Consider the following 27765-nt stretch of genomic DNA (forward strand, 5'->3'; position numbering starts at 1 on the left):
ATGATGATGTGCGAAGTTGGGTGGATAATTGTGCATTATGTAGGGACAGCGAGAAACGATTAAAGGTTAATTCTCAAAAATCAGGCTCAATCTCAGATTACCAAACGGATCTCCCATGGGAAAAGGTCTGTTTAGACTTTATTGGTCCCATGGATTCTCTATCTTGTGAATATCGCTTTGCTATTATCCAGGTGGATGTGTCTTCACGATGGGTCACTGTTGATTTTTTGAGAAACATCACTACTAGTACTGTTATCAAACATTTGAGATCCATTTTTTTGAAGGAAGGTTTTCCTCGCATTTTAGTCACAGATAACGGTACTCAACTAACGTCGTTTGCCATGCGTAGTTTTTTGTTGAGTAATGGGATCAAGCATATGTACACCTCACTATATAACCCGCAAGGCAATGGCATAGTCGAGCGTATGAATAGAGTTGTCAAAGGTACCATTCAATTAGCTGTTCAGGGAGGTCGTGATATTCAAAGATGTGTGGATGACATGGTTTGGTCTTATAATACCATGGTGCATAGTGTTACGAATCAGATCCCTTTTGAAAAAATGAGAGGGAGAATACCCAAAACTAAACTCACTCCTCAGTGGATGCTTGAGAATTTTGTGCCTAATGTCTCTGATTCTCGTCCCAGCAGTAGTAACAAAATTCAAGTGGGTGACCTTATCAAAGTTAAACTTGGTAGGAGAGGGCAAGGTAAGAATACGTTTTCTGATGCTTTTAAAGTAAAAGAGGTGCATAGGTGGCATGTTGTTTTAGAAAACGGACAGAAGTGGAATTTCAGGAGAATTGCTCTTTATTAAAAAAAAGTATTCTGCCTCTTGATGGTAATGTAGGTTTGCGTCAACAGAATGTTCGTAAAATGCAAATACATGATGTTTGTAAAAAATGTCCTGTGGTTAGAAAGTCACGTGATGCTCGCCTTCCAGGTAAATTTAAGGATTTTCAAATGTATTGAATTTTTTATGCTGTTCATTTTTTCTTTCTTTGTTAGTTAATTTATAGTGATACGTTTTACACTTCATTCAAAGTAGTTGGTATTTTTCTGTTCACTGCTTTACTGTGTTTTATAATATTCATTTGCATGTTCTGTATCACAGCTTATTGATTTTTCTTCATCTTGTTTGCTCCATTTTTGCATTCTTTTATTGTTGCTGTTTATCTTTCTTATTTTGTTGTACAAGAAGGAGACGTGGATGGCATGGCACACTTGGGATGCTGCTGCGTTCCAAGTGTGTCAGGTCATTCTGGGAGAGGCGGTAATCTGAGGCAGAAGCAGGGAACTCTGTATGGTGAAGGAACCTGAATAAACTTACCTCCTGGAACCACTTCGGAGTCCGATTCATCTTGAACAATTAGCAGAACCAAGGGTGGCCTGTAGCGCCTTCTTGATGCAACCAGAGCCTACTGAACAAGAAATGAATTGACAATTAACAGAAGGAAAACTAAAATCCTGGCAATTCATGGTGCTAGACCACAAAAACCCCCTTGGTTTCTGGACCAAGAAAAGTTATTGTCAACTAAAAGTTTTAAGTACCTCGGAGTCTACTTCACTAACAACAGGAGGTACAGCGATCAGTTAGATGGAATCAGAAAGAAGGGCAACACTTTGGCCTTTGGACTTAGGTCTCTCTACACAAAATTGAAAGATCGTATGCTCACGCCCTTCCTGCAGGTGGCCCAAGCAGTGGTTCTTCCAACCTTTTTTTTTGTAATTTTTTTTTTTTTAATTAGCATTTTGTTAAGATACAAAACATTCCAATAACATAAAAAGACAGTTTGATGTTGCGTCATTCCTTAATATTGGTGCAGTCATAAAAACATACAGTAGTACATTATGCATTAGTTGGGTACCTCGTGCATACATCAACAATATAACTTACATTAGGTATGTAACTTAGAGAGCTGTTGACAATGTTTATGAGTGTACGAAATCAAGACGTTCTGTTGTTACCACAGAAGACATGTAATTTAGGCGATCATATACATACAGCAATGTTTACCACCTATTAATAGAGAAAGAGGACTGTCACAGCTCATTTGGTGCCCATTTATCCCACCATCTAGTGCAAGTTTTAAGGGTGAGCCGTCTTTTCCGACTCAGCAGCCTCCTTCTGAATCTGTGCCCATTGCAGAAAAGGTTCCCAGATGTCACGGGGCATGGTTCTTCCAACCTTAACCTACAAAAGCAAGGCTCTTGGGGTGGGGGGGTGGGTGGGACAGCGCAATTTTGGACAAAATGCTACTCAAGGTCTAACAGATCAATTTTCCAGCTACCCTCCCACTCATCTCCAGCCCAGATTAGGCTGGAGTTTGGCATTCTTAAGCAGTCACTGGCATGGAAGGCTGCCTACAGGACGTTTTGCCATTATCACAAATTGGGAAATGCAGGCTCACTGGGCCATTAACTTTGGTCTGAACTGGAAACAAAGCACAGTTCCTCAAAAGGACCTACCTGTTGCAAGCCTTGAGCAACCTTGGTCTAAGGAGTGCTTAGCACCTACCCATTAGGAGTTTAAAAAGCTGGCAGAATAAAGCACACAACTGCACTTACAGCTTTAGGACAAAGACTGCCTTTCTCGACGCTAACTCAAAGGATGACGCTTCATAGCTACATGAAGCTGAAACCACAGAATTCCTTAAGCGAACCCTATAACGATTGGACCAAAGTACAGTTCATTAAACACAGGATGGGGATATTACTGACCCTAAGTAACCATTCGGCTTGGAAAAGATGGGAGGTGCAGAAGAACGTTTGACTCTGCGACCAGGGTCAGGAAGACATTGTCCACATATTTTGTTTTGCCCCATACTCATGGAGGACTGACAGGAACTCCTACAAAGAACATGGAATGACCAGGGCATTAGATCCTGCAGGGAGGAAGTGATGTCCTGCTTTGAACCGTCAGACATTTGATTAAACTGTGAATTGGTGAAATTCCTCTAGAGATTTACAAAAAAGGTGAGGCCACAGTTCCAGCAGATGAAGGGGTGGGGGGGGACTAGATAATATATAGCTTATTATTTAGCTTAACCCCCCGCCCTTGACTCATTATTTGTCTATTGCAATCATACATTCCACGACAACTCCAATTGCACCCTACTTACCCTGTCCTCGGTCGTTGCTTACTAATCTACGTCGTCTCTACCGTTCATCATTTAGAACATCAACAAAGACTCCGTCACTGACCCATTACGAGCATGAAGGCTCACTAGCCAGTTAAAGTATTTAGAGGCTTAGACCGCTGCACTTGCACTTTTCTTCAATACCATTCTTTGCACCTTTTTCACCCTGTGTTCGGATGCTGTTTTAATTTCTATAGATCACTAGCCTGAACACCAATAAGGTTTATTGCACGTTACCCGCCACACCTGCTTTTTACGGTTTTATTGATCAAACAATTGCTTATATATGCACACCCGTATCCCATTGGGTGAGGAGGAGCATGCTCGGAAAATCAGCTACACTCTATTGGAACTCCTTATTCATATATATTTTGGAAGTCGAGATACCTGTCATGCATAGTCTTGGGGCCGATTCACTTCAATCTACAGGGCAGTAAGTGAGTCTCTTTTTTAAATCTTTCTACAAAACGCTGCTCTAAACGGGTTGCGATCTTTCTGTGAGAATGCTGATGGCACCATGTGCTTGTTTTAAATATTTATTTATTTACTTTTTAACGTATTTATGGTGTACTGTATTGCAACGGTTTTAACAATCAAGCATTAAAGATTTATTATTATATTACTGACTCATCAAAAGAACTCTTCAAAGTCATCTTGGAATTCAGGAACCTGCTTGCCTTTTACTAATGTTCTGACACCACTACACCAACTCGGTGCTGCTCTAGGCAACTAATCATATTCTCACCCGTATCATAGGCATACAAGACTTTACTTCTCTCTTGACAGCCAAGTTAGAGGTACAAGCAATTCTAGACAGAGCACATGGGCAACTGAACAACAAAGTATAATCAAAATATAAATTTTGCCCAAATTCAACCACCAACAATCCTTAGGAGACATTCATAAATTTACACACATGCCATAGAGCATCTTGAGCCACAAAGCAAGGAGAATTCGGAACATGATCAACATATCACCCTAGAACCCAAACTACTACACGTGTAGAAAGCTTCTGGTGCTTGGATGTCACAACCTGCAGCTGGAAAGTCATGAAATGGAAACACAGTGCACAGAAGAAGTAAATAAAAACAAAACACTTAAGTAGACCTTTAAAACATGTCCCATGTCTGACATTGCAGGCTGTGAGCATTTTTGCACTGCCAGTTCAACCTGGCAAAATAAACCTTTTGCCAGACCTAAAGCTCCCCTTTTAATACATTTAAGTTACCCCTAAGGTAGGACCTAAACAGCCCATTGGACAGGGTGCACTGTATTTAAAAAGTTGGACATGTACTTTACAGTTTTATATGTTACTACTATGAAGCCTACTTCTCTCACAGGACAACATTGGGTTACAGGATAACATTAAATAAGTGCCAACTTTTTGGAAACAGGTAGAAAAGTCAAGTTTGGTCTCAATATACTTGCAACTTAAAATCATCTTTAATGGAAAAGTCAGATTGTAAGTCTTAATTTCAAAAATGGCACTTTTAGGAAGTTGGCATTTTATTATCCCCACCGTTTGGTGCCTGCAGCCTGTGTCCTGGGTCACGTGGCTGTGAATAGATGCAAGTTGGCCTTTGTGTATTCCTCTCAGATAAAGAAACAAAGGGAGACTAGGTGGTTTCAGGATGGGCAATCCTACCAAGATGGGAGGTGCGGAGCTGTTCACTGCCTCACTTACATTTCACAAGAGCTGCCTCCAGCACACACACAAAGAACTTCACACCAATAATTTTTCACCCTAGACGTCTTGGCCAGGGTGGGGCTGGAAGGAAATTTCAGAACCAGATGTGAGGGGAGGCCTAATCGTTTCTTCCACTTCAAAGGCTGGCATCAGGTATAAATATTGGCCTCTCAGACCAACTCATCAGTGCACTCCTGGACCTGGGGAAAACTCCAGGAAGACTCCAGAAGAACTGCCTTGCAGTTTAAGCCTCGCCTTGTGTCTCAGAGGACTTCCCGGCTGCTTGAGACCTGCCTTGCTGTTTGAAAGAGAAAGAGCAATCTCCTTGAACCCAGGACTGCCAGAGTGACTCCATGGGCCAGTTGACTGACTTCTTGTTCTGAGCCACAGGGATACAACAAGCTCCAGAGACGTCCCTGCAACTTCCTAGCTGACATGATGCAAATGACCCTGCCTGAACCTGCAACTGGCCCTGCCTGAAACTGCAACTGGACTTGCCAAGACCTGAACTGCACCTGCCTAGAGCTGTAGCTGGACCTGCGACTGGACCTGCCTGAGTCTTGCTGGCCTCTGCTTGAGTGAGTTCCTGACCCTCAAATGGTGTCTCCCCAGGCCCTTGACCCTTGGCTGACATCAATTCAGCTCCTCATGTTAAATCCTGACGTTTTGAACTCTGCACGCCGGACTTTGAGACAGTAACATTTTTAGCGGGACTAACTTGGTCTCTCTATTCGACCAGCACTCAATCGCAGTCACCCTGTACTTGTGACTTTGTGCCTGTCTACCACGACCAGATACCCACAGTTAGTGCTTTCTGCTTCTTGGTGCTATTTTTCTACAAATCTTTGCACATCTCCGGTTCTACTGATTGGATACTTGTCATTTTGGACTCATTTTATTTATCAAAATGTATACTAATTGTCTAAATTGGTTTGGAATTTTTATTATATGGTGTTTTCACTTCGTTACTTTTTGTGTGCCGCATAAAACTTTACACATTGCCTCTAATCTAGGTCTGACAGCTTTTGTGCCAAGCTACCAGAAGGTTAAGCACATGGTAATTCAGCAAGTTTTGTGGTTCACCTAGACAAAGATGTGGTTGTTGCCTGAGTAGGATTTCCACCCTCCTCAACCATTAAACCTGTTTCTTACAATGTGACTTCATTGTAAAATATGAGGGAGAGAATACTTGTCTGGAAGCTACAGGGCACTGATATCAATTGAAGATCATAGGAGAGAATGTCAGCTAGAGAATGGTGAGACTAAGGAGGGTGAAATTCACACATCCATCCGCATGTAAGTTACATGAGAGTAATAAATGTGTAGGTGCACTGTAGACCTAAAGTCTTACACTTTAAATGTGTACCCACAGGTTAGGTGGATCGGGGACAGTGTTAGCCTCAATTTCATGAGTCAGTGTTTCCAAAGATAAGGTGCAAACCAACATATCAAAAATTACATTCACGTAAAAAAGGACTGACTCAATAAGTGATATAGAGATTTATTACAAAATGTAAAAGGTACGGTACAGGATAATTCAATTCAGAAACTACTGGGTTACATAGAAAAGAATTGCCATAAAGGTCGTCAGTACAGAAATGTGACAAAATCAGGAGGGATTGAATCTCAAGTAGATCCAAAAAGATTCTAGGTAGTCTGCAAATTGGTGGGTTTTTTATGAGCAATGTATGCCTAGAAATATTTGGAAACTGCAGAATAATCATGGTGGGAGCAGAGAATAAATTTTCAACAATTCAGAATAAGAAATTTGAAAAAGTCATACAGCCTTTCACTTATGCACTATCCAACTACATGAATATTGATTTAGCCCCCTCTGACCTAATTTCATCTGGAGGTATCAGGGCAAACTAGTTACTTGAAAAACAGTGAACCACTGTGAATAACTTGAATACTGAGTGCAAGCGCAAGGACCTTGGAGACAAGTTACAATACTTAGCTCATGCTAGAGAGCCTTTTCAAGAACGTCAATCAGAAGTAAACAATTCTCTTTCTTGTTGGTCTCTTGGGAACAGGTGATTTGCTGTCACTATTTTCAGAATCATATTCAATTATTTCCAGTTCTTCTTTGCTTGATTCTGATTTTTCATTCTGCCAATGCCTTCATTTGCAAGTTCTCCTTCATGCTTTAGGCCATTTAATTCCTCAATGCAATCTCGCAACTTTTGTTTCTTCACTTGCGACTACTGCTGAATCTTTTTCACTCAGTCAAACTTGTACTTTGATCAGCATCACAACTCACTAGGTATTGTTTCATTCTTAGGGGTCCTTGTGACTTGAATTTTGAACTGGAGTTTTTTGTGTACTGGATCAGAGGCTATTTCTTCCTGCTGCTCGCATATCAGCAGTTCTTCACACTGAATCTCAAATTGAAATTAGCTACTGGTACCTTTACCAGGATCTTCACTCTCACCAGATTCTCCAACTTCTTTCCTTGCAAACTAGTGTTTGACTCTGTGAATCAGTGGTTGTTGTCAACACTTCTTCATCTGCCATCTTCATTCTTCTCATGTGAGTCACGCGGATTGACAGCAAGATTCCAGCACACTTCCCAGCAGTGTTAGTCCCAAGCTTGATTTCATATGGCCCCTTCCATCTTGGATCCAAGCAGCTCTTGGGAACATGCTTCTTGATGTAGTTGATGATACTGAGTTTCTCTTGTCAGTAAAGTTGCCAAATTCACCTAATGAGAGACAAATTTCACAACATCAGCCAGACCTTTGCAGTAATCCAATACAATATCATCAGTATTGCTGAAGGGATGTATGCAGCTCTCATATCGCTGCCCATCAAAGCTTCATGGGGAGAGACCCCTGTTGTTTTGTCTGGAGTACTTCTAAAATGCATGAGAACAAGAGGACGACCATCTGGCCACTTGGATTTAATGAGGCGCACACTGTGGCAAGCTTACTTTTTCTGGTACCACTCATATTCTCCATGACTTCTTAGGATTTTGGATGTTAACTACAGTGGAACTTTTGTTCAATTTTGAAAGAAGAACACAATAGCTTTAGAATCTCATTTTTTAAATGAGTTCCACGATCTGTCTCAATAGAGGTTGGCAAGGCAAAAACTGTCATACTGACACTTTTGCTGGTTGGTAGGCCTCAATCCATTTAGAAAGCAAACAAACAATCAAAAGAACATATTTAAGCACATTACAAACAAGCATCTCATTGAAATCTGTTTAAATTCTAGTAAATTGACCTCATGATTTGCCTATATGACTCATGACAACTAATGGCTTCTTTCCCGGTTTATATCTCTGGCAAGTAGCACACCTCTAGCACAAATCCTCTGCTACAATTCTGAATTTTGTATTGTACCAGTACTTTTTGAAAGTTCTGGCCATGGCATCCATGCCTACATGTGTGGTCAAGCACATATTGGGCCATGGAATGTAACATGGAGTATGGGCAAATATTAATGTTCAGAAGTAATCCATATATCATTTTAATTTCTCTTACAACTAGTCAATTCCCACTTCTTCTCATCCGCTGGCACTTCCTCCTAGAGATCCCTCAAGTCACTTAATGCAGTCTGTATTGGATGTAGCATTTTAAACAGCATTGACATTGTTTTCACATTGTTCTGATTCTTGCACTGTGATTTGCTTATATAATCTCACTGATGTATGTTCAAGAGAACAGTACATTGCCACTTTATCGGCATAATTATTGCCCATTGTGACTATGTCATCACCAACTTTGTGGGCTATACATTTGACCACAGACATTTCTCTTGACTGCTGTATTTATTCCAAAGAATCAAGAATATAGGAACAGTTCTTGACTTTAGTACTAGAGGAGGTCATAAAGCACCTTTGTGACCATAATTGCCAAACTCGTGTACGCCTCCAAATTCATATATGCTGTCTATGTAAAGTGTCATGCTTAATTCTTCCGCTAGGCATCAAGCTCTTCTCAGAGTAGTCAGCTCTGTCACTTGTGCTGAAGTTACGTCAAACAAGTGTGATGCTTCAGTGAGTTCAAAAGTGGAACTGACTGCATAAGCATTTTTTAAAGTTCCTTGATGGTATCTTAAAGAAGAACCATCTACAAACAAAGTCAAATCTGCCATTTCAAGAGGGAAATCTTGAATACCTGCTCCTGGTTTGGAACACAGTGCTGTTACATTAACACAATCATGATCAGGATCCTCATCATCTGTCAGGTAATCGAAACCGGCAATCGCGCTAGCTGCTCCTCTACCCGGAAACAGCGATACGCGAGATAGACTGGGACTACCCTACCCACCATGCAACACGCGGCACGTCACGCGTGAGACAGCGGCGGTTCCGGAAGCAGGAAATAAAAGACCCTGCACTCCGGACCGCGCTGCCGATTATTTGACCTACTCTATGGAGAAGCAGGACGCTTCTTTTCTTTGCTCCAGTTGCGGTAAGAGTGTCTATGGACACACGTTCAGACCGCTGTCTTATTGTTAAACCGGGATAGTATCCCCGGTTTCCAGTGACTCCCCTGTTGGCTGCGACCACGTCCAGCGAGGTCACATTGCAGGGGAGCATAGGCGCACATAGAGGCGCTTGGGCTGCTCCTGACCCTGTTGGAGATACCGCGCTCGGTTTCATGCAGGGTGAGAAAACGCGACCGTGATTTTCAAAGAGACCCCCAGATTGTGAGGATGTGTGAGTGCGACCCCTGATCTCAACAGGCATAACGAGACTGTATAAATATACATTGTGTAAGGTTACTGAGGCATAGTGCAAGACAATTTTGGGCATTACTCTCGTGTGGAGTTACCATAGCTTATATCGTACGAATATGTCAGAGCGCCTGGATTGCAGGGAACCGCAGGGCATTATGGGTTATGGAGTGCACCACTGTGAGAAGGAACGTGATGGCTCTCTGTTTCAGCACCAGACATGATCTTACCTGATCCGGTACCCTGTTATCGTATTTGTCCTCAGTGACTTCCTTGCCTTCTTTTTTTGTATGTGTTGTGTTTCTTTCTTGGTAACTACACAGGAGTGAGAGAAAAGAGGAAGAAACAAATAAGGAATAGCCAAGCTGGACCAGGGTATCGGAGCCGCGCTCTGTAGGCGTTTTCCTCTTCTCTCCTCTGAAGTGTGTTGGGACATCGTTCTTTTTCTTTTCAGGTAGGAAAGGGAGATTGAGGGGGTCAGCGAATTGAGTAAGAGAGGAAAGGGTTATAGTTCGATTCTCATGGTGTTTCCTCGTTTCCCACACAGGTCTCCCTCCCCGCAGTTCCCACCCTTTCCCTCCCCCGCTCAATTGCCCCAAAAGTCTGTGTATGTTTACATGGTCCAGACTTGGTTCGATTCAGAGGTGGGCCCCCATTGAGCATCGACACAGCCACAAGGACACGGAACCGGAGAGCCCGACAGAATAATCGGCACACGAATCGGTCTCCTCTCGGTTGTGTTGAGTTAGGCATGGCCACCTTAGAGGACGTAGTCGCGGCCTTAGCGCTTGTCCAAGCGGAACTGGCCGCGTCACGCCAGGAGACAGCAGCCCTCCATTCCCGAGTAGATAGACTTCAGAGAAACCCCTTCGATGTTGGTGGTTCTCCACACCCACCGTCTGTGGTGGTGGAGATGCCAGCACAAATCCAGTTAGCACCTCCAGCGATGTTTTATGGAGACATTAAGAAGGTGCAGGTGTTCCTTACCCAAGTCCTCCTTCACTTCAATTGCAAGCCAAAGATGTTCAGTACCAATCAAGCAAGAGTGGCGTTTTTGATCTCGTACCTGGGTGGAGAGGCAGCACAATGGGCAGTTCCCATGGTACGGAGAGACGACCCAAAGCTGTATGATTGGGACGAGTTCTGTGAAAACTTCGAAAAGACGTTCGATAGAGGGGCCAAAACGTTCTCAGCAGATAGGGACCTGTTGGAACTACGCCAAGGATCCTCCGATTTGGTTAGCTACTTGAATAGCTTCCGATGACTAGTCTCAAAAACTGACGGGCCAGAATTGAAGCAATCGGCTATATTCTATCAAGGGGTCACGGAGGTTAAAAGGACGTGTTAGCCCAAATCGATCCTCAGCCTCGCACGTGTACCGCCCTTATTGACCTCACGCTCCAGCTGGACCACACACTAAGAGAACGTCGAAGAGAACACAAAAAGAAAGAGAGAAGCGCCACGTACGGTGACCGGGCCTCCTTTCCTGAAAAGACGGCTACCCAGCCCGAACCGATGGACATCGCAACGGTAAGAGCATCGCTAACGTGAAGCGAAAGGGACCATCGCCGCAAGCAAGGATTGTGTCTCTATTGTGGGAAAAAGGGGCATTTCCTCCGGGAATGTCTGGTAAAACCCAAGTATGGTAGGGGCAGGATAGGGCAAACAGCTGCCCTCACCACCGAAAAGGAGGAGGGAAACGGCAGGGCTTGAGGAAGAAGGAAGGGAAGTCCTCAAGCGAATGTACCATCCCTTCCGGGGATGCCTGTGTATTCGCTAAAACAGATCACTTCTTCATATCTTTGACAATCAAGATAGGAAATGAAAACAAGCACATTCAGGCAATGGTGGACTCAGGAGCCACCGGCTGCTTCATGGACAAAAAAGAGGCGCAATGGCTGGGAGTGCAACTTGTTCCTAGATCCATTCCAGAGAAAGTGTACGCAGTGGACGGTCAAGAATTGGAAACCAGACCCATCACACACAACACTCCGGAGTACGAGCTGCTCTATGAGGACTGTCATCGAGAGAAGTTATCGTTCTGTATAATACACGCCCCACAGTACGGAGTTATTCTAGGTCTGCCTTGGCTCCAGAAGCACGACCCAACGATAAGGTGGGCTCAAAAGATGTTGAGTTTCGATTCTGAGTATTGCAGAAACCATTGCACCCCAACGCTGTCACGACCATCGAGACTCTTAGCCACCAGTCAACATATATAGCCACCGCAGCTGAGAAAGACGTTGCGCTGCCTCCGTGTTATGAGCCTTATGCCAATGTGTTTTGCGATATTAAGGCAGAAGAGTTACCACCCCACAGAGACTACGATTGTCGCATTGACCTGGTCCCGGGATTGGCAGTACCATGTGGGAGATATACGCACTTACGGTACCAGAAACAACATATCTACGTGAGTATTTGGATAAACAACTAGAGCTGGGTTTTATACGACCCTCTAGGTCGCCAGTGGCCTCTCCCCTTTTTTTTATACCCAAGGCCAACGGGGACCTGAGATGTTGCATTGACTACAGGGCATAGAACGAAATTACTATCAAGAACGGTTATCCGCTCCCCCAGATTCCAGTGCTTTTGGAACAAGTGCGAGTAGCAGGCATCTACACTAAATTAGACTTGAGGGGTGCCTACCACTTGGTCCGCATAAAGGAGGGGGACAAATGGAAGACCGCGTTCAAGACACGGTACGGGCTCTACGAATATCTAGTGATGCCCTTTGGGTTATGTAATGCCCCAGCGGCGTTTCAGTTTTTTCTCAATGAGGTCCTCTGACAATATCTAGACCTCTTCGTTGTGGTCTATATAGACGATATCCTTATCTACTCGGCCACAGAAGAAGAACACGTGGGTCACGTGCACTTGGTCTTACAAGCCTTAAGGAAACATCGGTTGTTTTGCAAGATTACGAAGTGCGAATTCCAGGTAACTACCGTGGAATTCCTTGGGGTTATGCTTACCCCATCTGGCCAAGTCATGGCGGAAAGGAAGGTGAAGGCCATCATCGGATGGCCTTGTCCTCACAACGTTAAGGAAATCCAGAGCCTCCTGGGTTTCAAGAATTTCTATCGCCGGTTTATCCGGCAGTTCTCAGAGATAGAGACTCCATTGACTAAATTAACCCGGAAAAAGAGTCCGTTCTTATGGACTGAAGACACCCAAAAAGCCTTCGACCATCTCAAAAACGCTTTTATAACTGCCCCTGTTCTGACACACGCCAATCCAGCCATACCGTTCATCGTGGAAGCCGATGCGTCCGAGGCAGCAATAGGAGCAGTGCTCTCGCAACGGCATGAAACTACGGGCTATCTACATCCCATAGCATATATGTCTCAGAAACTAAATGCAGCGGAACAGAACTATACGATAGCAGAGAAGGAGCTGTTGGCAATCAGAAGCGCCTTTCTTGAATGAAGGCACTGGTTAATGGGAGCAATCCATCAGATCACAGTATATTCCGACCATCGAAACCTCCAGTTTATGAAGGCGGCGCGTCATCTCACTCCCCGTTAGCTCCGGTGGATGCTCTTCTTCGCCGAATATCACTTTATCGTCACCTTCCGGCCAGGAGCCCAGAACAAAAAGGCAGATGCACTGACAAGACAAGAAGCCTGACGTTAGTCCAACCAAGGACTCCATCATCGAACCTGCCAAAGTGACATGTTCCATGCAAACTGAAGGATTTTTGCGGGAAGCTCGACTTGGGATACAAACCTTCACATGGAGAAGCTGGCTTAAAGCGCATCCAGAATGGCGAATATGACAAGGTATCCCCATTAAGGGACAACAATTGCTGCTCCCTACCCAAAAACTACGCAAAACTGTAATCGAAATCGGCAATCGCGCTAGCTGCTCCTCTACCCGGAAACAGCGATACGCGAGATAGACTGGGACTACCCTACCCACCATGCAACACGCGGCACGTCACGCGTGAGACAGCGGCGGTTCCGGAAGCAGGAAATAAAAGACCCTGCACTCCGGACCGCGCTGCTGATTATTTGACCTACTCTATGGAGAAGCAGGACGCTTCTTTTCTTTGCTCCAGTTGCGGTAAGAGTGTCTATGGACACACGTTCAGACCGCTGTCTTATTGTTAAACCGGGATAGTATCCGCGGTTTCCAGTGACTCCCCTGTTGGCTGCGACCGCGTCTAGCGAGGTCACATTGCAGGGGAGCGTAGGCGCACATAGAGGCGCTTGGGCTGCTACTGACCCTGTTGGAGAAACCGCGCTCGGTTTCATTCAGGGTGAGAAAATGCGCCCGCGATTTTCACAGAGACCGCAAGATTGTGAGGATGTGTGAGTGCGGCCCCTGATCTCAGCAGGCATCACAAGACTGTATAAATATACATTGTGTAAGGATACTGAGGCATAGTGCAAGACAATTTTGGGCATTACTCTCGTGTGGAGTTACCATAGCTTATATCGTACCAATACGTCAGAGTGCCTGGATTTCAGGGAACCGCAGGGCATTATGGGATATGGAGTGCACCACTGTGAGAAGGAACGTGATGGCTCTCTGTTTCAGCACCAGACATGATCTTACCTGATACGGTACCCTGTTATCGTGTTTGTCCTCAGTGACTTCCTTGCCTTCTTTTTTTGTATGTGTTGTGTTTCTTTCTTGGTAACTACACAGGAGTGAGAGAAAAGAGGAAGAAACAAATAAGGAATAGCCAAGCTGGACCAGGGTATCGGAGCCGCGCTCTGTAAGCGTTTTCCTCTTCTCTCCTCTGAAGTGTGTTGGGACACCGTTCTTTTTCTTTTCAGGTAGGAAAGGGAGATTGAGGGGGTCAGCGAATTGAGTAAGAGAGGAAAGGGTTATAGTTCGATTCTCATGGTGTTTCCTCGTTTCCCACACAGGTCTCCCTACCCGCAGTTCCCACACTTTCCCTCCCCCGCTCAATTGCCCCAAAAGTCTGCGTATGTTTACATGGTCCAGACTTGGGTCGATTCAGAGGTGGGCCCCCATTGAGCATCGACACAGCCAGAGGACAAGGAATCGGAGAGCCCGACAGAATAATCGGCCCGCGAATCGGTCTCCTCTTAGTTGTGTTGAGTTAGGCATGGCCACCTTAGAGGACGTATTCGCGGCCTTAGCGCTTGTCCAAGCGGAACTGGCCGCGTCACCTCAAGAGACAGCAGCCCTCCATTCCCGAGTAGATAGCCTTCAGAGAAACCCCTTCGACGTTGGTGGTTCTCCACACCCGCCGTCTGTGGTGGTGGAGATGCCAGCACAAATCCAGTTAGCACCTCCAGAGAGATTTTATGGAGACATTAAGAAGGTGCAGGTGTTCCTTACCCAGGTCCTCCTTCACTTCAATTGCAAGCCAAAGATGTTCAGTACCGATCAAGCAAGAGTGGCGTTTTTGATCTCGTACCTGGGTGGAGAGGCAGCAAAATGGGCAGTTCCCATAGTACGGAGAGACGACCCAAAGCTGTATGATTGGGACGAGTTCCGTGAAAACTTCGAAAAGACGTTCGATAGAAGGGCCGAAACATTCTCAGCAGATAGGGACCTGTTGGAACTATGCCAAGGATCCTCCGTTTTGGTTAGCTACTTGAATAGCTTCCGTAGACTAGTCACAGAATCTGACTGGCCGGAATTGAAGCAATCGGCTATATTCTATCAAGGGCTCACGGAGGAGCTAATGGACGTGTTAGCCCAAATCGATCCTCAGCCTCGCACGTGTACCGCTCTTATCGACCTCACGCTCCGGCTGGACCACAGACTAAGAGAACGTCGAGGAAAACACAAAAAGAAAGAGAGAAGCGCCACGTACGGTGACCGGGCCTCCTTTTCTGAAAAGACGGCTACCCAGCCCGAACGGATGGACATCGAAACGGTAAGAGCATCGCTAACGCTAAGCGAAAGGGACCATCGCCGCAAGCAAGGATTGTGTCTCTATTGTGGGAAAAAGGGGCATTTCCTCCGGGAATGTCTGGTAAAACCCAAGTATGGTAGGGGCAGGATAGGGCAAACAGCTGCCCTCACCACCGAAAAGGAGGAGGGAAACGGCAGGGCTTGAGGAAGAAGGAAGGGAGGTCCTCAAGCGAATGTACCATCCCTTCCGTGGATGCCTGTATATTCGCTAAAACAGATCACTTCTTCATATCTTTGACAATCAAGATAGGAAATGAAAACAAGCACATTCAGGCAATGGTGGACTCAGGAGCCACCGGCTGCTTCATGGACAAAAAAGAGGCGCAACGGCTGGGAGTGCGACTTGTTCCTAGATCCATTCCGGAGAAAGTGTACGCAGTGGACTGTCAAGAATTGGAAACCGGACCCATCACACACAACACTCCGGAGTACGAGCTGCTCTATGAGGACTATCATCGAGAGAAGTTATCGTTCTGTATAATACACACCCCACAGTACGGAGTTATTCTAGGTCTGCCTTGGCTCCAGAAGCACGACCCAACGGTAAGGTGGGCTCAAAAGATGTTGAGTTTTGATTCTGAGTATTGCAGAAACCATTGCACCCCAACGCTGTCACGGCCATCGAGACTCTTAGCCACCAGTCAACATATAGCCACCGCAGCCGAGAAAGACGTGGCGCTGCCTCCGTGTTATGAGCCTTATGCCGATGTGTTTTGCGATATTAAGGCAGAAGAGTTACCACCCCACAGAGACTACGATTGTCGCATTGACCTGGTCCCGGGATCAGCAGTACCATGTGGGAGGATATACGCGCTTACGGTACCAGAAACAACATATCTACGTGAGTATTTGGATAAACACCTAGAGCTGGGTTTTATACGACCCTCTAGATCGCCAGCGACCTCTCCCCTTTTTTTTATACCCAAGGCCAACGGGGTCCTGAGATGTTGCATTGACTACAGGGCATTGAAGGAAATTACTATCAAGAACCGTTATCCGCTCCCCCTGATTCCAGTGCTTTTGGAACAAGTGCGAGCAGCAGGCATCTACACTAAATTAGACTTGAGGGGTGCCTACCAGTTGGTCCGCATAAAGGAGGGGGATGAATGGAAGACCGCGTTCAAGACACGGTACGGGCTCTACGAATATCTAGTGATGCCCTTTGGGTTATGTAATGCCCCAGCGGCGTTTCAGTTTTTTCTCAATGAGGTCCTGAGACAGTATCTAGACCTCTTCGTTGTGGTCTATATAGACGATATCCTTATCTACTCGGCCACAGAAGAAGAACACGTGGGTCACGTGCGCTTGGTCTTACAAGCCTTAAGGAAACATCGGTTGTTTTGCAAGATTACGAAGTGCGAGTTCCACGTAACTACCGTGGAATTCCTTGGGGTTATGCTTACCCCATCTGGCCAAGTCATGGCGGAAAGGAAGGTGAAGGCCATCATCGAATGGCCTTGTCCTCACAACGTTAAGGAAATCCAGAGCCTCCTGGGTTTCGAGAATTTCTATCGCCGGTTTATCCGGCAGTTCTCAGAGATAGTGACTCTGTTGACTAAATTAACCCGGAAAAAGACTCTGTTCTTATGGACTGAAGACACTCAAAAAGCCTTCGACCGTCTCAAAAACGCTTTTATAAGAGCCCCTGTTCTGACACACGCCAATCCAGCCCTACCGTTCATCGTGGAAACCGATGCGTCCGAGGCAGCAATAGGAGCGTGCTCTCGCAACGGCATGAAACTACGGGCTATCTACATCCCATAGCATATATGTCTCGGAAACTAAATGCAGCGGAACAGAACTATACGATAGCAGAGAAGGAGCTGTTGGCAATCAGAAGCGCCTTTCTTGAATGAAGGCACTGGTTAATGGGAGCAATCCATCAGATCACAGTATATTCCGACCATCGAAACCTCCAGTTTATGAAGGCGGCACGTCATCTCACTCCCCGTTAGCTCCGGTGGATGCTCTTCTTCGCCGAATATCACTTTATCGTTACCTTCCGGCCAGGAGCCCAGAACAAAAAGGCAGATGCACTGACAAGACAAGAAGCCACCCAGCCTGACGTTAGTCCAACCAAGGACTCCATCATCGAACCTGCCAAAGTGATATGTTCCATGCAAACCGAAGGATCTTTGCAGGAAGCTCGACTTGGGATACAAACCTTCACATGGAGAAGCTGGCTTAAAGCGCATCCAGAATGGCGAATACGACAAAGTATCCCCATTAAGGGACAACAATTGCTGCTCCCTACCCTAAAACTACGCAAAACTGTCTTTTCATAGTGTCACGACTTACCTGTGCAGGACATCTAGGAGGCACTAAGACACTGGAGAAGGTATTGCGTCAATTCTGGTGGCCAACGGTTCGTCTTGACGTGTTGACATGGGTACGGGAGTGTACCAGGTGTGCTCAATCCAAGGCGGATCACCAACAAGCACAAGGACTTCTGCAGATCATGCCCACACCCACCATACCCTGGGAACGTATTTCTGTGGACTTCATTGTGGGTTTACCGGTGGATCAAGGAAACACCGCTATCATAGTGGTAGTAGACTATTTGACCAAGATGGGCCACTTCATAGCATGCAGACAAGCACCCACAGCCAACCAACTGGCGAAACTATTGTTAGTCCACATTGTTCGACTCCATGGCCTTCCCAAGGATATCGTCTCGGACCGAGGGGCCCAATTCACGGCAGGCTTCTGGAAAACTTGGTGCTCGGAGTTGCAGATGACCACCTCTCTTTCCACTAGCTTCCACCCACAAACGGACGGCCAAACTGAAAGGCTTAATCAAACTCTAAAGCAGTTCCTTCGGTGTTATGTCAAAAACAATACTGTCGAGAGGGTGGACTGGTTGTGGGCAGCAGAAATTGCGTACAACACCGCCAAACATTCCTCCACACTGTACACTCCGTTCTATAGCACCTATGGGTTCCACCCTAGATTCACACCATTGATCCTTCGTAGCTCCCAAACTCGCCTACCTGAGATACACACAAGGCTTCAGCTGATGCACAAAACACTTTTGGCAACACAAGACAACCTGATTAAGGCCAAAGAGAGATACAAGACACAGGCCGATAAGAAGCGTAGACCCGGTCCTACGTATGAGAGTGGTGATTGGGTCTGGTTGTCCACAAGACACATCAGATTAAAAAAACACAGCGTGTTTAGCCCGAAGTACATAGGCCCATACCAGGTGGTTAAACACATAAACCCTGTGGCAGTTAGGCTGAAGCTCCCTTCCCATCTGCGCATACATCCAGTGTTTCATGTGTCTCTTCTGAAACCGGTTCAGGGTAAGACGCAGAAACGTCCAGCTCCTGTGTTAGTACAGGGGGATCTCGAGTATGTGGTACAGGGCATATTGGATGCCAAGAGAGTAAGAGGGAAGCTGTGGTACTTAGTGGCCTGGAAGGGGTATGGCCCTGAGGAGAATTCCTGGGAACCGAGGGAGGCGGTGCATGCTCCCAGGTTGGTTGCCCGGTTTCATCGTTTGCACCCCGAAAAGCCTGATAGCAGCTTGCGCTCCCGGTGATGGGGATGTTCTGTCAGGTAATCGAAACCGGCAATCGCGCTAGCTGCTCCTCTACCCGGACAAAGCAATACGGGAGATAGACCGGGACTACCCTACCCACCATGCAACGCGCGGCACGTCGCGCGTGAGACAGTGGCGGTTCCGGAAGCAGGAAATAAAAGACCCTGCACTCCGGACCGCGCTGCCGATTATTTGACCTACTCCATGGAGAAGCAGGATGCTTCTTTTCTTTGCTCCAGTTGCGGTAAGAGTGTGTATGGACACACGTTCAGACCGCTGTCTTATTGTTAAACCGGGATAGTATCCCCGGTTTCCAGTGACTTCCCTGTTGCCTGCGACCGCGTCTAGCGAGGTCACATTGCAAGGGAGCGTAGGCGCACATAGAGGCGCTTGGGCTGCTACTGACCCTGTTGGAGAAACCGCGCTCGGTTTCATGCAGGGTGAGAAAACGCGCCCGCGATTTTCACAGAGACCGCCAGATTGTGAGGATGTGTGAGTGCGGCCCCTGATCTCAACAGGCATAGCGAGACTGTATAAATATACATTGTGTAAGGATTCTGAGGCATAGTGCAAGACCATTTTGGGCATTACTCTCGTGTGGAGTTACCATAGCTTATATCGTACTAATACGTCAGAGCGCCTGGATTGCAGGGAACCGCAGGGCATTATGGGATATGGAGTGCACCACTGTGAGAAGGAACGTGATGGCTAACGATTTGCTTCTCTGTTTCAGCACCAGACATGATCTTACCTGATACGGTACCCTGTTATCATGTTTGTCCCCAGTGTCCTCCTTGCCTTCTTTTTTTGTGTGTGTTGTGTTTCTTTCTTGGTAACCATACAGAAGTGAGAGAAGAGAGGAAGAAACAAATAAGGAATAGCCAAGCTGGGTCAGGGTATCGGAGCCGCGCTCTTTAGTCGTTTTCCTCTTCTCTCCTCTGAAGTGTGTTGGGACATCGTTCTTTTTCTTTTCAGGTAGGAAAAGGAGATTGAGGGGGTCAGGGAATTGAGTAAGAGAGGAAAGGGTTATAGGTCGATTCTCATGGTGTTTCCTTGTTTCCCACACAGGTCTCCCTCCCCGCAGTTCCCACCCTTTCCTTCCCCTGCTCAATTGCCCCAAAAGTCTGCGGGCCCGATTCACAGAACAAACTTAAGACTAAATCCTAAACTTAGTACCATTCTGGTATTCACAGAATGCACCTAGTACTTCTGGTATTCACAGAATGAACTTACTACTTTTGCTATTCACAGAATGAACTTAGTACTTTTGCTATTCACAGAATGGATTTACGACTCCTAAACTTACGTCCGCACTCGGGCCGGAAATTCCGGCCCGGAGGCGGTGCTTCCGGCCCGGAGGCGGGGCTTCCGGGCCGGAGGCGGAGCTTCCGGCCCGGAGGTGGAGATTTCAGCCATAGCTAAATCGGCCGGAATCCCCACCTCCGGCCCGGAAGCCCCGCCTCCGGCCCGGAAGCCCCACCTCCGGGCCGGAAACTCCACCTCCGGGCCGGAATTTCCGGCCCGAGTGCGGACGTAAGTTTAGGAGTCGTAAATCCATTCTGTGAATAGCAAAAGTACTAAGTTCATTCTGTGAATAGCAAAAGTAGTAAGTTCATTCTGTGAATACCAGAAGTACTAAGTGCATTCTGTGAATACCAGAATGGTACTAAGTTTAGGATTTAGTCTTAAGTTTGTTCTGTGAATCGGGCCCACAGTATGTTTACATGGTCCAGACTTGGGTCGATTCAGAGGTGGGCCCCCATTGAGCATCGACACAGCCCCGAGGACACGGAACCGGAGAGCCCGACATCATCATCTTCATCATTGTCAGAAACAGGTAGTAACATTACAGGATTCAAGATATCACACCTTCTAATCAAAATATTTTCTGCAATTTATATTGTATGTTCACATCTTGTAAGGTGCTGTTTGTCAAATGCTGAGTTCTGGTGTAAGTAAACAAAAATTCAACTGAATGATGGACAAACACAATGAGCGTATGACAAATAACAATTTCTTCACTCTGCTCTATTGAAAGACAAACATCTGCAACTGCCTTCCGACAACCAGGAATAGCATCTGTTCAATGAAAGTCTTCATTACTTCCTCTGCTTCTCTTGATAGTTAGTATTGCCGAATTTCAAGGATAAATGGCATTTGGTATTTTGCAGGGTCTCAACAATACACAGGAAAACTAGGAAGTTGTCAATCTGGGTGTTGTCTGGTGTGCAGCAGAGACGAATGTGTAACCACTTGAAGTAGGGTGCCTAATGTGCCACGCCTCGGTAAACCCACATCAGCAAGCCACCATGGCCCAGTGTCCATGAAGGTTTATGTTTGACCCACTCTCTGAGCATTTCGGTGTAGCAGAGCCTATGTCCAATTCCAACCTAGACAGTACACAGCCTCTATTTGCAGATGGGATGCTCTTGTAGAAATTGATGATACCCAGCCGTGTGTCATCCCTGAATTGGAAACCGAGTCACTGGTAAAAAAAAAGTGTTTCAGCTTTATATAATAAGGTTCTGGTGCAAACCATGACTGAAAGATAAATTGCCAGGCCACCCATTTAGGGCCGGCAAGAGATGGAATTGCAGCAAAATTTAAAGTCTTAAATCCGTTTAGATGTACCAGTTTTACTGACCAGGACTTTTGCAGGCAACTATTGCAAATGTGTCTATAAAGCGAATCCAAGATGCATTTCTAGTTTGACCCTGATGCTTGCCATGTTCAAAAAGAGGATGGTCAACTTCTGTGCTTCGGGGCATGGCATGGTGAGAGACCATGATACAGAGGATACTCTGCTGGTGGCTTAGGAAGTTGATTGTAGCCACCCCCCACCTTACAGATTCATGACCCCTGGATCTTTTCCACGTTACACTTTCTGTCCGTGATGTTGAGCTCATATTGAGTAGATGGTAATGTTGATTTACAATCTGTGTTGCCACTGGCTATCTTGGCAACAGCAGGCAAGTAGGTGCACATTAATCAATTGATTCTCATCTCACCACCTTTGTGGCTAAAGTTGACAAATGATTTGCCAGATATGAAGGATCATTTTGGGTTTCATGCACAAGAGAATACCCGTATGGGCCAGGTCCCTCAACAACAAGGAATCAATATTGCACAGCCAGAATGCTCACATGTAACACTCCATCACTCAACACAAACCGCACTCTCAACTACACTTCCCACAATCAATCACTAGCACAATAAAGATTTCAAATCTCTAGAATCATTAAGTCCCACTAATACTCACAATCTTTTTTGCTCTGGAACAACACCGCCCCATCACAAACTCAGCAAATAATCCAAAGTATATTTGGGAATGTAGAAAGAAAGCCAGTCTATAGACAGGGCAAAATGGGGGAAGCACCCCTTATCTGTAACCATCTTCTGCTACCAAAATATTGTGCGCACGCTTTACCCCTAAAATCTTACACTTTTAAAGTGCACTCACAGTGGGGTGGATAAGGGAAGTGTTAACCTGAATTTCATGAGGCAATGTGTCCCAAGATAAAGTGCATACCAACATATCAACAATTACAGTCAAATAAGAAATGGCTGGCACAATAGATGGGTTCTTGGGTGAAATTTGACATTTTTGAAAATATATTACAAAATCTAAAAGGTCTGAGATAGGATAATTGAAGGCAGAAAATGCTTTGTTGTACAAAAGGCCATCAGTACAGAAAAGTGACAAAATCAAAAGGTAATGCTAATCCTTAAAAGTGGAACAAAATCAATAAGAAATCAGACAGCGTCCTTAATAGAGCTCAAAAGATTATGGGTAGCCCACCAAATGGGAAAGTCCATATAGGAAATTTCCACATAAAAATTCATGGAAACTGCAGAATCATCATAGTGTGAGCAAAGAAATACTTTTTCCACAAATCAGAATATAAAATTTTAAATTGGCATGCAGCCGTACCACCTAAGCACTATCCCAATACATGAATATTGATTCAGTCCCCTCTGACCACATTTTGTTTGGATGTATCAGAACCAACTGGTTACGTGAACCATAGCAAACCATTGTGAATTAAAGCAATACTGCGTGCAAGTGTGAGGACCTTGGAGAAAAGTTACAATACAGAGTTCACGCTAGAGAGTCTGCTTCAAGAACAATGTCAATCAAAAATAAAGAAACATTGCTTGACAACATGCAGCAGGATTAATAAACAAAACAAGAGCACGATGAGACATCCATTTTGAACAAGATAGCAGCAAGGCTAGCTGAGGCCTAGTTAGCTTAAGCCAGGAAAATTCACCTTAACAGATCATATTTAAATCATTTCAAAAGCAATAGCATCATGTCAGTGTACACATATGAATTCAAGTGTAAATCAACATCTGCACTCTATTGATAAGGTACAATTCTGATTAATACATAAAACCTTCCTCAAACGTGTCACAGAGGGGGGAAATGAACCAGATCCCTAGCACCTCCCCATGAACAGTAGCATAACAAGAAGCAGGCAGGAACGACCAAACACAATGAAAGAACAGAGTCAACAGAAAAGATTTTTTCAAGGGAGGATGTGGCCTCAAGGCTAGAGCTGCCGACTTTGGAGCAGGGAAACCAAGGTTCGAGCTGTTATTCTTGGCAAATCAAGTAATCTCCATGCGCCTACCAAAAAATGAATGTTTCCTTGTGTAATGTAACTGGTGCTCATGTAAATCGCTCCAATACCTGCGGTTCGAGTTTGCGCTATATACATCTGCACCAAAAAAAAAAAGAATACCTCCTACCAGTGCTGCAGCTCCACGGCGCTCCAGAGACGTTGCAGCCTCCAAAGACCAAAATACTTGTACCGAACCAACCAAAGATATCACTCAGAAAAAGAACCTGGCAGCCCGCGGGTGCAGAGTAAAGGCACTAATGACTGAACAAACATTAGCAGAATGAACCCGCCTGTGGCCAACCCTGCAAGAGCATAAAATGAGGAATCCAAACAAATGCAGCCTTAACCCCAAGGGCTCCCAGCAGTATTGCCCTCCAGTGCCCGACACTCTGCACTAAGGCCTGGCAACTACCCAGAATGAGGAGCTAGAAGGTAAGGCCACTGATCTCCACTGGCCTGATAAAAGAAATAACCTACCACACCACTGTTCCATACCAGAAAAATCAAAATGGAGGAGACCATGCCATGCCAGCCTAATGAAAATGCTCCGCAAAGTACTCCCTCTGCTTCCTTTCCAGGCGAGGAGAATCATGGTTCAGGCCCTGATACTCTCCCGCCTGGACTATGGAAACGCGCTATATCTGGGTGCCCCGGCTTCAGTGACCAACAGGCTCCAAGTTACGCAAAACTGCACCGCCCGATTATTATTCAACATCCCCCGCTGGCAGTCAGCCAAGAAAGCTCTAAAAGAATTGCACTGGCTCCCGATGGCTGCTAGAGCACAGTTTAAGGCTATGTGCATTGTGCACAAATCTTTCCATCGAACAGGCCCTGCCATCCTGTCCCCCTTAGTTGTGCCCTACGCTCCATCCAGAGCCCTTCGCTCGGGATCATTGCACCTAGTTACCACTTCTAAAATCAACAAAGCACGTTGGGGCGGCCGTTCCTTCTCCCATACTGCTGCGAGACTTTGGAACTCCCTCCCCTTAGCCCTCAGAGAAAATAATAACCGGCTGGCTTTTAGGAAAGCTTTGAAAACCCACCTGTTTGCAAAAACGTGCTAGTCTCACCCTGCGGCCCGCCACAGTGAACAATTAAAGCGCTGCGAGGCCTCCGGGTAGTCTATGCGCTATATAAATATAATTTTTCATTTCATTTCATTTCAGTGCCTTAACAACCAAGCGACCAAGGTAACAAGGTAGGCAGCAAACGTAGAGTGCAGAGCTTTCAGCACAGGTGCTCTGTGAGTCCATGAAACAGATCAGCCATAGAATTAGTACAACACAGTCCAAAAAGCTAGTAGCTACAGGGATCAAGCTCACACACCCCACGCAGCAACTCTCACGTAGCATCGTCAGTGCACCTCAAGCCCAGCATTTAGGGAGCCTAAGGGGACAAGGATGGGACACAAAGCCTGGCAGCAACCCCGTACTGAAGAAACCTGTATCAAAGCAAATTAGAAAAACAGGAGGATTCTGGGTGTGCCAGAACCCTGTGTGGGTGAAGAGGACTTGTTTCAGCACGTGGTACTTAGCTTTCCTGTCTTGGAGGTGGGATCCACTTGATGGGACTAGGAAGAGTGACGGAGGTGTTTTACCTAGAGGTGTTGTAGAGGTGACATAGAGGATTTTTTACCTGGAATATTTCATTTTCGGGTAGGCCTCATCTCGCCAGCCTGCTTGCCATGGAGATCTCAATTGCGGACATTGTAGGTATTATTTTGTACAAAAAAAAAAAGTCACTCATTGTCAGTCCCCTTGGAAGCTGGAATAAATTGCATTTTTTTTCTTGGTAAAGATTCACCATTTACCAAAACGGGCCACATTCCAACAGAGGAAATTAACCAACCGGATGCCTCAACTTTTAAAAGACTCCAATTTCCAAATCCCTCCTCTAATGAAACGAACGGGAAAGTCGCTAAAAGGGTTAACTACTTCACTTGGACGGCTTTGGATGTTACCATAGTGCCTCGGCCGTCCTGAGAATTAATGGAAGATAAGCTAAAAGTTCATTTATAAGAGTATTAAAGGATAATTATGATAGAATAAAAGCAGCGGGTTGAAAGGCATTACGATAAACGTGCTTGTAATAGAGGGCTGGAGAAAATAGGCCGGGATATTTTCAGCAATAAGTGCGATGCTACAATTACCCCTTGAACATTATTAAAGGGCAAGTGGCGTCCTGGGAGATTTTGGTTTGAAAAGTAAAAGGAACGCATTTTAATTATTTTATTTCCATCTCGGAATACGTAGAGTTTTCCATGAGGCCTTCTAGCAGGAATATAACGCGCAGGCGCAATTTGTGACCCCTTTAAAATCAACAAAACCATTGCAATAGCAATAATAATAATAAAAAAAGATTGTGCAGGAGGAAATCTGCTTGCATCAGATTAGGAGAGGAGTTGGCAAAGCTGATTACAAGTGAACTGACCACCGTATTCGTGCAAGCCGGATTCAGAAACAAAAGAGTTAATTCGACTTTAACAAAGCATTAGCCTCAAAATTCAATAATTAAGGGGCGGGGCGTTATCGACCTGTAACTCATGAGGCAGATTATACAGAGGGAAAAGTGAAGTGAAGCCGGCCTCGGTGCCCGTGAGGCCTGCCCTGCCTGAGAATGGTTTGGATAACACCAGACTGGGTATTTGAATAAAAAAACACATCGGGGGGCCAGTGACAGGGTACATGAAGGGCCATATTACACCATAGTTCTAGTCTCCCTCTTCCCAACATTATTCCCACCCATTTCCTTTTCAGAAAACCTTGAAGGCGTGATTTGTCTTCTCTTAGCTGTTCTAGGTGACGCTATGGAGTGGGAGGGGAGGTTAAAAGGGTGAAGCGGGAAGCAAGGAAGAAAAGGAAGTCAAGCAAAAAAAAACGAATAAACCTTTTTTTCCAGCCATATCTATCACCTAGCTTGTTTCTTGGAAGCAGAACTGCGACGTGGAAGACCAGCGAGGATGTAATAATGGCAGATTTTTTTGGGGGGCAAGTTTACCTTTGCAAATATTTTATTCTCTGCAGTAAGCGTTTTATTAATTTTTCTTTGCAGTGTTAACTTTTCGTGGGATTTTCAATGGGCAGTGGCATTATGCGCAACACAGACTGAGAGAATATTCTCAACCTTCGTAATTTATGTCCATAAACATTCACGGATGTTCTCAAACAAGTGATGTCACAGGACCTCTGAACTACCTATAATTACAAGCCCATAAACCTAACAGAGAAGTCCTGACACAAGGGATCCCTGTATTTACATCTTCAAATCTTAAACTGGAAATTTATCAGAATATTGATATAAAGGACAACTCAAACAGGATCAGTATCGAACCAATCTATAAATAATAACATGTATACTATACTATAACCTCTATTTGTCTTTATTATATAGGAATTTATGGTTAAAATGCAGTTTAATTCAATTACTGTTTCGCTACTGCTCCTGTTTGATTGGTCCTATGCATTAATTATTATTAATTATGCAATAAAAATTGTCATTTAAAAAAAAAAATGTACATAAATGAATTGTTAAGGAATCTGATAGGGTAAATTTTCGTATTAAAAGATTTGCATTTTATTACCATTAACACGTGAACATGCACAGGTATTAACTGTGTATTATTCACGTTTAGATTGACAAAAGCTATTGTGGGCCTGCGTTTTAAAATGGCTAACTGTTGGTTGCCATCTTGTTTCATGCCACGTGTATTTTATTCCTAGGAGAAACTGAACTCACAAGTAACAAACACAATGTGTATTTCTCATGTGAAATGTTTTCTGTTACGTAATAACGTTACTGTTACGTAATAACATAAGATTAGCTGTAATAACATAAGATTAGATGCTACAGTCCACCTACAGAGTAAAGGATGGTCCATGTTAACTTGTTTGGTTGCAGATAAATGTAAATTTGAAGGATGCTTAGAGAAGCTGTAGTGTGTACTACTGAGCTTGAGATTTCATCTACTTGTTTTAATCAGATTGGAGCAGTTCTTGGGAACTATGTGTAGTTGTAGCATATGTTTCAACTCTGTGATTTAAGCTAGACCAGAGTTCAGAACTTTTCAAGACATGCTTTGACTTCTTTCAAGACACCTTAGGGTAAAGCACTCTTTTGGTGACAGAACTGATTTACATACTTTCTTTTGAAGCGACTTTATAATAATTTTTCCTTTTACTTATTTGACTTTGATT

This window comes from Triturus cristatus, chromosome 6 (assembly GCF_964204655.1).
Source record: "Triturus cristatus chromosome 6, aTriCri1.1, whole genome shotgun sequence".
Lineage (NCBI taxonomy): Eukaryota > Metazoa > Chordata > Amphibia > Caudata > Salamandridae > Triturus > Triturus cristatus.